Source organism: Triturus cristatus, chromosome 7 (assembly GCF_964204655.1).
Source record: "Triturus cristatus chromosome 7, aTriCri1.1, whole genome shotgun sequence".
NCBI lineage: Eukaryota > Metazoa > Chordata > Amphibia > Caudata > Salamandridae > Triturus > Triturus cristatus.
Window position 1 is genome coordinate 1,367,813,508 of NC_140590.1, and position 12,322 is coordinate 1,367,825,829.

The following is a 12,322-nucleotide window of genomic DNA, read 5'->3' on the forward strand; positions in this document are numbered from 1 at the left end:
CTGTGGAGTTCGTATTGACAAGCTCCCAGCACATATACTCTTAATGGCATTACTGCACTTACAATGTCAAAGAATTGGTCTACACACTGTAGGGGTATAGGGCTCATGCATCTGTATCTTCACCACTGGTATAGTTCACCCAGCTACAGGGGTAGCTGACCTATGCCACGGCAGTGGGTTGTAGGCATGGCACACAGGGATGTGTGCCATGTCAACTCTTCACTTTGTTCTGCACCAAAACATGCAGACTTTCGTGGCAGTGTATGTGTGTAAAGGTACAGGGCCTCTACTGGTGACACAATAAGTGCTGCAGCCCGTAGAGGCATTCCCTGGCCACAGTGCCCTTGGTACCCAGGGTACCTTTTACAAGGGACTGACATGAGGCCAGAGAGATGCCAATTGGGGGTACTAGGTACAGTTTTTGAGAAAGAACACAGGCCCTGGGAACCTGATTGGCTGGGACCCAGGGCACATCAAGTCAAAGTGCATCAGTAGTGTGGCAAAAAGTAGGGGGCCTACTGCAACAGAAACCCAGCTTCGTACACCATTAAGCCTCGTCTACAAGATATTCGCAGAGGTATTCCACACTCTTTCTATGTTAATGCATGCAACACCATTCTCAAAAAAGATACAGACACCATGGGCCAAGTCTGGTCCAGCAATAACTAGGCCATCAACTTACATTTACTTGTTAACTCATACACAAGTAACAATACGGTCATCTTGAAACCACCCGGAGATGATCAAACATTAAACCAGATCTTCATAAATTCAAACAATCCAAACCTTTCTACAGGACATGCCTTTTACCTGGCCTTATTGGAGGATAGAAGACTACTTCAAAAACCCCACTGTTTGAAATAATTTAAAGCTTGCTCAGATCATCAAATCTCTAAATCCACTTTCCACCAATCCCATAGCTCTAAGTCCAATCGCAAGGTCTACGGTTCCAAAAAGGCATTGCCACTGAACTGTATAAGTAGAACACTTTCCCTGAGCATCCCACTGAGCCTATCCCTCCAGGAAACCCCTACTTCCTAAGCTTCTCACTATCTAGCCAGAGAAGATTAAACACTTTACACAAGGTCTTTGGCACCATCAACCATATTTCATTTTAGCTGTTTTTCTTTATTCATCACCTTACATATATCATTCCAGAAATTCTAAAGATAACTCTTTGCCAGTCAGCTTCTTCTACAGAGCAGAAGACATTTCCATCATGTATTCAACAATATTCTCCTTAGCTTTTATTAAATAGATTTGAATTAGCCACTGCAATCCAGTTTTACTCAGATTTTCCTACCCAATTTTCAAATGGAAAAGTCAGTTTTTCTAAAAAGGCAATGTTTGTTACAGATTGGCTTTTGGGGCTTTACTGCTTGCTCCTGGTGCAGTATTTTCTTTTTGGTTTACACAGGATCCTCCTCTCAAGCTATTAAGGCCACATTCTTTCAATTCGTTTTTTTCCAACTGGCATACTAATTGCACTGAATCCTTTGGAAAGGTTTTTACTGCACAACAGGTAGTCAGAGGACGATACTTTTCTTACCCCCACCAACATCAATTTCCTTATCCGAAGTGGTGTTCAGCTCTCTTAACCGCACCTTCAAATCAGAGTTTGTCTCCAACTTAATTAGAGCCTGGGAAAAGCCAGGCTCAGGCTCATCTGCCTTTTTGCCATTTGGCTTCATGATCGTTGCACTTCAGCTTAATGTGGCTTGTTGTGGAAATGTATGCCTGAGTATATTGCTTGCATGTCTTCATGTACATCAAAACTGTTTCAGCTTTCTTTTCGTCTGGGTGATCTGATAAAGACTTTCATTAGTCTGACATAACTTTGAACACTACATGGTTTCCTGATTAGAGTTCTTTGATGGCAGTAATTGAATGTGAGAGGATGTATTCACATGAGACACAGGCATTGTGTTGTATTGCAGCATTTATGCAGTTTTCCAAGTCCCAGATGGGCTTCACAAAGTGCTCTAGTCAGCATCAGGATCATGGATGCCTTTTGAAATGCACGTTTGAAGTTGGTGTCATTTGTAGAATGTCATCTATGAAGGTATTGGGTGAGGTGCATGGAATTTGGAGACATGCTATACAAATGGTGTGGTTGCATCATGGCAGTTAAGAATGAAATTAATTGGTTTACCTATAACATAGTTGTTATTAACTTGAGAAGAACCAAGTTTTTAGAGCTCTCCAGAACTCCAGATGAGTGTTAATAACTCTTCCTGCGGCTGGCAGATAGTTCCATTCAGAAGGAGTTTCCCCTTGTACAAGATTTAATGAAGGAACATACAGAGAAGAGTGGGTCTACGTTGATCAAAGTGGGTTGGCTTGAAGGTAGGTACAGACGTTTTGCTGAAGGGAACATGGTTTTGTTCAATGGATGCTGTAACAAGCAATCAACATTGTTTTAAAAGATGCTCACCTAGAAACAGGAAGTCAGTGTGGTAAGTGAAGAGCAAGAAAAAGGGGTGACCAATTTTGGGTTTAAAGAGTTGTCCCATTGATGAAGTCTGGAGAATCTGTAGCTTTTCAACCACTTGGTTGGGTACTCTAAGATATATACCGCTAGCATAGACGTGCAGTAGAATTCTAGGCTGATGATGACTTGTACCTTTAGGCAGAATCCTAAGTTTAGGAAATGCAACATCTCATCATGTAAAAGCTACTTGGTTCACTTGTGGGATCAGTAAGAGGTTTGAACCCATTATCATGCATAGATTCTTCATTTTGAGTGATGGGTTAGGAATTTTTTAATCTGTTTAATTTAACACAATTTATTCACATCTACTGATCTATGTGCAGGAGAAATGGGTAGGTGGAACTGTAATCTGAATCAACTGCGCTTTGAAATTGTCATGATTATCTGTATGGAAATGGTGCAACCTTAAGGTACTCATCTAAAAGGGTGAGATGAGGAAGAAAAGAGAAACACAAAGAGGAATCTATTAATGTGGAAGCAGTCAGTCTAGTGAGGGACAATGTTTTGAATCCCTATAAATTCCAATCCCCTGAACAAATTGTGATGAGCGATTTTAACAAAATTGGATGAAAGAACCCATATTGGTAGTTCAGCTGTGCCATTTAATTGAATTTGATTGTGGTCTTGATGCCGTGTTGCAGTTATTACAAATTTCATTTACCTACATAACGAGAATCCTGCCTGGATGTTAAAGATAAGTTCATCCTGTTAAATGACTTCTGATAGTGTAATGAAAACAGCTTTTTCAATCTCTTTTCCTAGGAGAGGTTATTGCAGTTTGCTGTGAGCATTAGGTCAGAGCCTTTTTTTTAAATTTGGTTTGATGTAGACTGTGTTGAGATATTCTGTAAATATGCCAGACTCATGCAAGTGGTTGATAAGGGGTTCTGGTTGGTATGGCAGCTGAGCTTTTGATGAGTATATCTTTGAATATTTGGGCAGGGCATGGCTCTGCTGGTCATCCTGTAATGCCACTGGTGTTTGTGAAATCGGAGAATTCATCTAGCGATAGATTAAAGGATCTGTAGTATGTGGCGGCAATGATTGACAAGTTGGGAGAGATGCGTTGGTTATGGTTTGGTTCTTTTTGTTAACTACACAAATAGTGGGCTTTGCATCAACCTCCTTCAAATCATTAGCTTGCTTGTGTGAGATCCCTGAATCATTAATCCTGCAATATTATCAATAACAGCTTGGAATAGCCCAGAGGAGTATTTTAGCCTCATTGTGTTGATTTTGGCTGCTTAAGGGTATCCTTATGTCTCCTAGGAAGTGCTTCTTTGGAATGGCCAATTTTACATCAGAAAAGAACACTCAAACACTACCCTTTTTGTGACATTGAATTCTTTATCTCATACATGCATTACATACAAAAAGCAAATGTGTATTCAAAGAGCAAATGTTTGTTATTTCTTTTCAGTAAAAAGCACATTAATTTACTGTAAGCCAAAACAAATTAATCCTAAGGTTGCCTTCCATGAATGAGACTTTGGCACCCTTACTCATCACAACGGTTGCAGGGCAGCTGTTATGAATCAGTGAGCCAACCAGCTCTCCTCCTCCTTGTGCAAGGCCACTGCTGAAATTCAAATTCAGCATACCTCGCGTTTTATACATAGCCAATATGTCTGACTGAAAATCAATAACGCAAGCCATACCAACTGGCTTACACATTGCCTATTCACTTTAACTTCAAGGGTTCTTTCCAAGTGATTTGCTTTGCAAGATGATATAAGGTAGCAGTGGTGTGATGAGACAAGGAACACACGTCTCTTTATTACCTTGCAAAGAACTGTTGTGTGGTTTTATAATACTATCTTCACAAAGAAAGATCTTTTGGCCCAGCCTTTGAGACAGCTTTAGCGTAATCACCAGAGTTGTTTTTAGGAGATTCCCATATAATATACACATATAGAGGTGATTTTGGTCAGTAGGCTTTATCCATTGGTATACTGAACTGTCACTAACATTTTGCTTCCGCCCACTACAGCATTAAACATGGAGAAATCGTTCAATCACTTTAACCACTCGGTTTCTTCACCTTTAGTGGCTTCATAAAGCTTGTGCATGTTATTCATATATAGTTTCTTCTTCTTCAGTAGCAGACCTTTATGTAACTGGTAGGCATCGTATGACAACCGTTTATATTTTTTCCTCTTTTGTTTGGCTAGGGCCCAGCAGCTCCGCGTTCATTGCTACGAGGCCACTTTTATTTATTGTTATACTTGGCATCAACAGAATACTTTTTAAATTTGATTTTGAAGAAAAATATTCTAAAATATTCCAAAATGGTGGACCATTTATGAGCTTGCGTCCACATGCATCCATTCATATGTGTGACCATTTTGGGGTGCTTTCTATGTAAACAAAATGTCAAGATTGCCATGCATGTGTGAACATGTGTCCTCACATTCACACACACTTACTACCTTCTTTTTTGGTTACCTTTAGCCTCTTGCAGCAACATAACTTTCAAGCTCCATTAGCAGCATTATCAAGCAATTCACTGTCATGAGGCAAAGTGTGCACCACTTGCAATATTACACTGTAAAAAATGTAACTTATATCAACCAGTTTACCCGGCTGGCAGTTTGCAAGTGGTGCTTGTTCCGGGTTCTAGATAGCTGCCATAAGCACCCATTCTTTTCTTTATTACCTCAGTGGGGTATACAATCACAGCTGCATTCTCAAACGTTTGCCGCAGCCAAGTTGCTTCACTCAACTTATTTCCTTCTCCGAGGAATTTATGGAATTCTTCCTGTTATGTAAAAAGCAAACAAGTTTTAACAAAGCCAATAGTACCACTCTTGGAAATGAAAGGCCATATACCTTTAAGGCTTCACCAATGCATGTTTTGAAGTACCAGCTAGCTCCATCAATGAAATATATGAGTATCTAACTTTGCGCAATATTCACTCAACCTCTGATCCTTACTAATTGGGTAAAATAAGCATCAACAAACTGGGTAATACCTTCCCTGTTAATAAATATCTATATGTAAATTGGCCATCGATTGCTATTCACGAACTGCCTCCCAATAATATAAGATCATTAAGGCCCTCAGATAATGCTGACAGTACCATTTGTACTACTTGCAACCCTGCATTTTGAAATATAGCAGGTTTGGGGTCTAAGTTAACGAACCCTGTATGGTGTGATTTCACACCTAATTTTGACATATTATGCCTTCAGGAAACATGGGCGATAGATGCACTTCATGTTAATGGATTTAAAACCTTCCACATCCCAGCTGTTGAGGTAGCCTGTGGAGGGCCAAAGGGGGGGCTGTATATGTTTCAAATAGGTTAAATGTAAACAAGATAGAGATGTATAGTGAGGAGATTTATTATCAATTGATGAACATTTACTTGGACGGGAGACATTGTATTGTGTTGATACATTTTTATAATAACATCCCTCCGGAACAAACGGGGGAAGTTATGAAAAAATGGTTAATGATCTGAAACTCGTATATAATGATTATGCCAAGGATGCATTTCTGATTTTGGCGGGGGATTTTAACTGTGTTCTATGTCCAGATACTGTTGTTAAACAATCATTCATTCATAAAGAAGATGGGTCTAGTTACACACATTTCCGACACTCAAAACTGGGGGAACAGTATAACGAGATGATGTTCGGCTTGATCTAGCGTATGCAAATGAATTACGCATTTGGCCTGCTCCGATGAGTCAGACCTTTAATGGAAGAGGTCTGCAGTCTATCATAGATCATATATATTAGTATCAAATATCTACGCAAGTAGACTTCAATCATTTCATACTCATAGCAACTCTCTCAGTGACCACTCTCCACTGAGTGTGTCTATATTAATGCCGGCAAGATCTCCGGGTAAAAGGGACGAAACAAATCAGGTTTTGCAAAATCTCACCTTAAATAGGTTAAATGGTTATTCCGTGCGCTGGGTGAAGGTGGACCCCATGGAAATTACTAGACAAGTGGTAACTAAGAGTAAATCAGTGGTTGACATTTGCCTGAGTGAAACAGCTACTCCCGACTGTGTCCTTTCTTCCTTTCAAAACAGTTCAGAAGTTGTCAGGGAGGCTCTATTTTTGCAGGATAGAAATGAAAAGAAAAATCATGGGTGGCTTGATTCGAAGTGCACTTGTGAGTACGCCAACTTGAAGAGTGAATTACATAGGGTTCCAAGAAATTTGGGTAATGTTAGGCAGGCTAGAGTGGCAGATAAGATAGCACTCAAAGAACTAAAAACATCCCTGAGAAATTAGGCATGGGAGTCCCTGCATGAGGCCTCCTTATCGAAAGACAGCTCTGTTTTCGGAGAGCAGTGAAAGCCCCATATCTGACCCCTTGTGATGGCCCATCGATAGAAATAGCAATAACAGAAGAACAATGGGTAGAGCACTTTGATAAGGTGTATAATGGTGGGGGGAGGGAGAATGCGTTAGATATGTATCATTTTGGGGATACCGCTTTGGTGTCTACTTCCCAAAACTCTGATCCCCATTTTAACCTGGACGAAATTAACGGGGCAATCAACATGAGTTTAGGCGGTAAGGCTCCTGGGCCAGATGGGGTCCCTGTAGATTTATACAAGTCTAATGTGTTACTATGGTGACCACTTATAATCCAGGTAATTATAGCAAGTTGTGTTTCACCTTTTTTGACCACCTGGACTGAATCGATCATAGTGTCAATATTAAAAAAGGGGGACTGCCAGGATCCGGGCTGCTACAGACCAATATCATTGTTGGACTTACTGATAAAAGTGGCAGGCCGTGTCATCTTGGAACGTCAACAAGACTGGGCCGAGGCCAACAAGGTTCTGTCCGACATCCAATATGGTTTCCATGAGGGCTTAGGGACAGTAGAATAGAGCCTAAATTTGACCATCATTATAAGAAAATACACACGAGCGAAGCAAGGCAGATTGTTTTTAGCCTTCGTGGATCTTACCGCAGCTTTTGACCGCGTTAGGCATGACAAGTTGTGGGAGATCCTTGAGGGTATGGGGTGGATACAAACATTAACTTTCTTAGACATTTATATATTGATGCAAGGGCAAGAGTGCGGTACAGTATCACTGGTGAGTGTTCTGCTCCGTTTCCAATTAGGAGGGGCGTCAGGCAAGGCTGTGTGCTTGCCCCCTTCCTATTAATGGCCTTCGCGAGGCATTGACAAAAGACTGTCCAGATCTCTCCCAAATAGCTGGACGTCCAATACCTGCGCTTCTATAGGCGGATGATGCAGTTCTGATGTCACATACTCAGGTCGGTCTGAAAAAGGTGTTAAACTCCTTTGCAGCCTTCATGTGTCACCTTGGCCTTAGAGTAAGCACCTCAGAAACGTTTATAATGCGGTGTGGCCACGCTAGCCGAAAATGCAGAATTTGTATATAGACGGACAGAACATTGCGTTTACCAAAAGTTTTTTATACCTCGGTATACTTTTTTCCGAGAATGATCGTTGGGCCCAAGCAGTCCTGCAAAGAAATTGAGGTTTTTAATGTCTACAGGCACTCTTTTAAATTTTTCAAAAAAGCTGGGCAGGAGGCCGCCTGTCAAACTTATTCAGATCTATAAGGCAAAATGCATTGTTTGGATCACTTACGGGGCTGGAACATGGGGTTTTGCAGATGTGTATCCTTTGCAAACTGTGGAAAATGCATTTTTATGTTATATTTTAGCTATATCAAGTTGTACATCATCGTATGTCTGCCGTTCTGAATTAGGTATACCTTACATAGCTGATCTTATCAAAATGGAGCCCATTCTTTTATGGCCCAGGATCTGGACATCGCAAAAAACTGTACTCAATCAGGCCATTTTGTCGTATAGTCTCACATTGGAGGAAGCTCTATCAATCCCATGGTTAAGGTACGTGCGAGATTTTATGTGTGACCTTGGCCATCTAGAATATTTTATTGATCCTAGCACCATGTTGTGGTTTATGAGAAAAAAGTTAAAAAAGAGTGCGTTTTATTATTAAATACCTGTAGATTAACATCAGAGATGATAAAGCCTACCGTGCGGCACAACCAAATTATCTTGACTACCTTTAGTATACAACCTTATCTGCAAATGGTTCCCGGGGGCTATGACCGGCTTTTACTAACTAGGTTCAGATTTGGGATCTTTTAGAAACTGGTAAGCTTCCCTAAAATGAACGATTGGGATAGACTATGCAACTGTGCCCTTGCGACAATCATTCAGAACAATCCACCATGCACGTTGTTTTATTTAGCACATTTTATAATGAATTAAGGAAGATGTGGATTGTAAAAGTTCTAAAATCTATGGGGATTAGAAAATTCCGCCCTGCGTTCATTGTATTACAGCCCTTGGAAAATGAACACATAGTATGGAGGGTTGCTATGTTTTTAAAGAAAGTTGTAAGTCACAGGAAAAGTATTGTAACATAATAATGCATGCACAATGAGGCAAAAGATACCGTTTTAATGGAACAACTTTTTATTTGTTTACCTAAAATCTTTTATTTATTTGTTATGTAATGAATTAACGTGTTTTTAAGTGCTTTTATGTTTGTGTGACATAACAATCGAGTAATGCGTCTTTGACTGATTGACTTACTACCACTATTATTATTATTATTACTACTATTGTTATGAGAAATATTATTATGATTAGTAGTAGTAATAGTAACAGTGTAGTAGTAGTAGCAGTGGTAGTACTTGTAGAAGTAGTATTAATGTTATTATGAGTTTAGCACATGCCCTGTCAATTCATTTGTTTTCCAAGCGTGGAGTTTCTGCTCCATACCTGATAGGCTACATTAAGAGGCAGGCCTTAAGGTTTCTCCAGAATATGCTGTGTTTTTTTATGTGAGGATTCTAAAGCATGATGACGTGTGGAACAAACAGTGCCAAAGCAAATAGATTTTTCCTTTAGAAGGTGAATGTCTACCCATTGGCTTTGTCAATATTTGTGTGCATTGGGGCTTTACACGCATTTTATTCACTTTGTTTACTGTTCTGACATGGCCATCGCCATGTTGAAATGGTAAAGATTTAAAAGACAGCCAAAAAAGCCTCAAGCACTTTACAACACACACACATTTGCACACATGCAAGCACATGTTGGCCATTTTTTGTGACCCATGCACTTTGGCATGATTTTTTTACTGCACTATTTCAAAGCATCCATGTTGAAATGATTAACTGATGAAAAAGAGTGCAGAACACTTAAAAGAGAAGTGAGTGGCTAACTGGCACTTTGCTGAGACACTCTCGAAAACAATAATAAAAAGCAATGCAGTAACTACTTTGTGACTAGTTTTTGTAAGGAGTTATTATCCACAAAATGCAGTGATCTGATTCCAACCCTGATAGACATATCTGTCAGACAATGCCTAAAGCCAGCTGAACCAAAGTAGTCAATGGCTGAAAGTGGCAGTTCAAACTTCCCTTTCTGTATCTGTATGTGGATGTTGTGCAGTGTGTGATGTGTGTTTTGATGAAGCCAGAAAACTGAAGCTGTCGGTAAACAACACCTAAAATGTCTGTCTGTTTTCTTGACCTATCAAGGCTTTGGTTGGAGCCTCTGGAGACAAACTAAACAAAGGAACATGAAGGTGGTTTCAACCTGAATTTTAAATACCAGGGTAATAATGGTAGTGATTGCAGCATCGGGTTTAAGGGTATTTACAAAAAAGGATGATCTGGAGATTAAACCTTAGCTATTGTACATAATGACATTCGAAAATGCATTCCCCCCCTTGGATTTACCTATGTCTATATGGAGTACAGGAGAGGAAGTAGGAGCTCACTGATTTTAAGGAGAATCACTTGCCCCCTCAATGCAAAGGGCCGGTTTCCTATGTTATACTTATTGTATATATTAAATTCCAACGTTGAGGTCTTTAGAATTTGTTTGCTACGATAACTACAGCCTTTTACAAGTGCACAGGCACAACGAGGCATAACATGCAGATTTTCGTGTTTAATCTACCAAAGTCTGAATACTCAGGTATTTTCTGGGCATTTTTCTCTTTGTAAATATCAGCAGGTTTGACCTGCAGAAATGTGTCTGGAGGATGCGAACGTTATCCAAAAACGTACAGCTCAAAACTCCATAACCCTATCAGGAGTTACTGCACATCATGGAATAATACTAGGCGCCTCTAAGGAGAGCCTGGATCTGAATGAATCAAAGAAGCAACTGTTTAAACTTGTAATATTTTAATATTTTAAGGAGAAGTCAGCATTAAATACAGACGAGGTGTATAAAGTTTTGACATTGAAAGGTTGACCCACGTGGAAAGTGTGTGTGAGGGGTTCGTGTGTGTGTGTTTGCTTGTTTGTGATTGTGTGAATTCCAGCACCCTACCATTTGATGGAAGTGAAACTGAAGGCTGAGAAATACAGAATGGCATGTTCCATTACACCCTTGTCCATCTACCTCGTCCTAGTCCGCACATCATAAGGTTTGCTTCGTTATAGAGGCAGGATTTACCTACTGTAGTCCTAAAATAATCTTAAAAACAAATACTGGTGGAGTGCAGCTCGTCGGAATGGTTAGAGCGCTTTCCTGTTTAGCTGAAGGACCTGTGCCTATGTTTTCTTGCCCAAACAGTGAGTTTCCTCCTGGCTGCTCACCACTTTCTCATGCGCTGTTATGGCCTTCAGATACTGGGGGCCTTAGAAAACGGTGAGGCGACCTCTATTCAACGAGGCTTTCCTTAAAAGGTGGCCACCTAGCTTTATATTGTCGTAGGAGCTTTTACCAGTCCTGGTTTTTCATGTGATACTCTAATGCATTCTGGGTGTTGTAGTTTTTGGTGTGCTTCAATTAATGCCGCCCCCCAGGTGGAAATTATTTATGGGTTAAAGGCTTAGGGGCCAGAGGCAGTGTTTTTTTTCTTTTTGTTTATAGAGTTTTTTATAGCGCGAACTAGACTCGAAGGAATCGTGTATCAGAGCGCTTTACACGAACATCAGTTGCGTTACATGAGGACACATTCATTTTTGTTAGGCATGGAGAGATTAAGTGATTTGCCCAAAATCACAGGATGTTGCGCAATGCCGAGGCTCGAACCGGGTTTCCCAGATTTGAGGTCGACCACCTTTGCCGTAAGGCCAACTCCTCTCTGTCGTGTCGCGACCCCAATGACGACCGACACAAAGTGTATCTTTCAAGAGCTTTATTTTCTCGCCTCTTACTCCTGTCTCGTCCCTACTCTAACTGCCCGCTTCTCCCGTCGCTCCTCCTCTTCCTCCCATCTCGAAACTCCGCCCACCCAAATACTAGACTGCTTACCATATTACATCTCCCCCTCTGTTAACAAAACTTGTGACAAGTGTTCACATTTCTTCTATTAACCGTCTAGGCCGTTGAATGTCGCTTCTGGGCCGGAGGAACATGCCTTCAGACACAGTTCCATTGCTGCCCTCAGCGTCCCGTTCCCGACTTATAGGTATCCGATCATGTCCTTCACGGCGCTCAGTCACAGATGTTGTAAGCCCCAATGTGAGTGTTTCTTTCATGGCGGGACTGCATTTTTGGAAATGGGATGCATTTCGAGTGATGCGCCTGTTCTCTGACTCAGCCGTCAGCATGGTGCCCTTTTATCGAGTGACTGTGAGTGGCTCCGCTCTAAACCGACAGTCCGTTTTCTTGTTTTGTTCTTGCTTGACTACAACACAGTCCCCTTCATGAAACGAGAGAGATCTAGCTCGTCTTCTTTGGCCCGCATACACTTTCATGCTCTCCTTGCCAGCTCGATCAGCAACTACTACTTCTTGATGAACACGGCCTGGTGACACCGGTCGTAAGGCACCCTCCCAAGTGGGTATCCGCGTCCGAATGGGGCGCCCCAACATAAGCGTAGCCG

General features: G+C 41.0%; 1 pseudogene; it reads right to left on the bottom strand.

Annotated features, from left to right (window-relative positions):
- Positions 1-1,149: 1,149 nt before the first annotated feature.
- On the bottom strand, positions 1,150-12,047 carry LOC146812072 (small ribosomal subunit protein eS7-like; annotated as a pseudogene).
- Between the last annotated feature and the right edge of the window lie 275 nt (positions 12,048-12,322).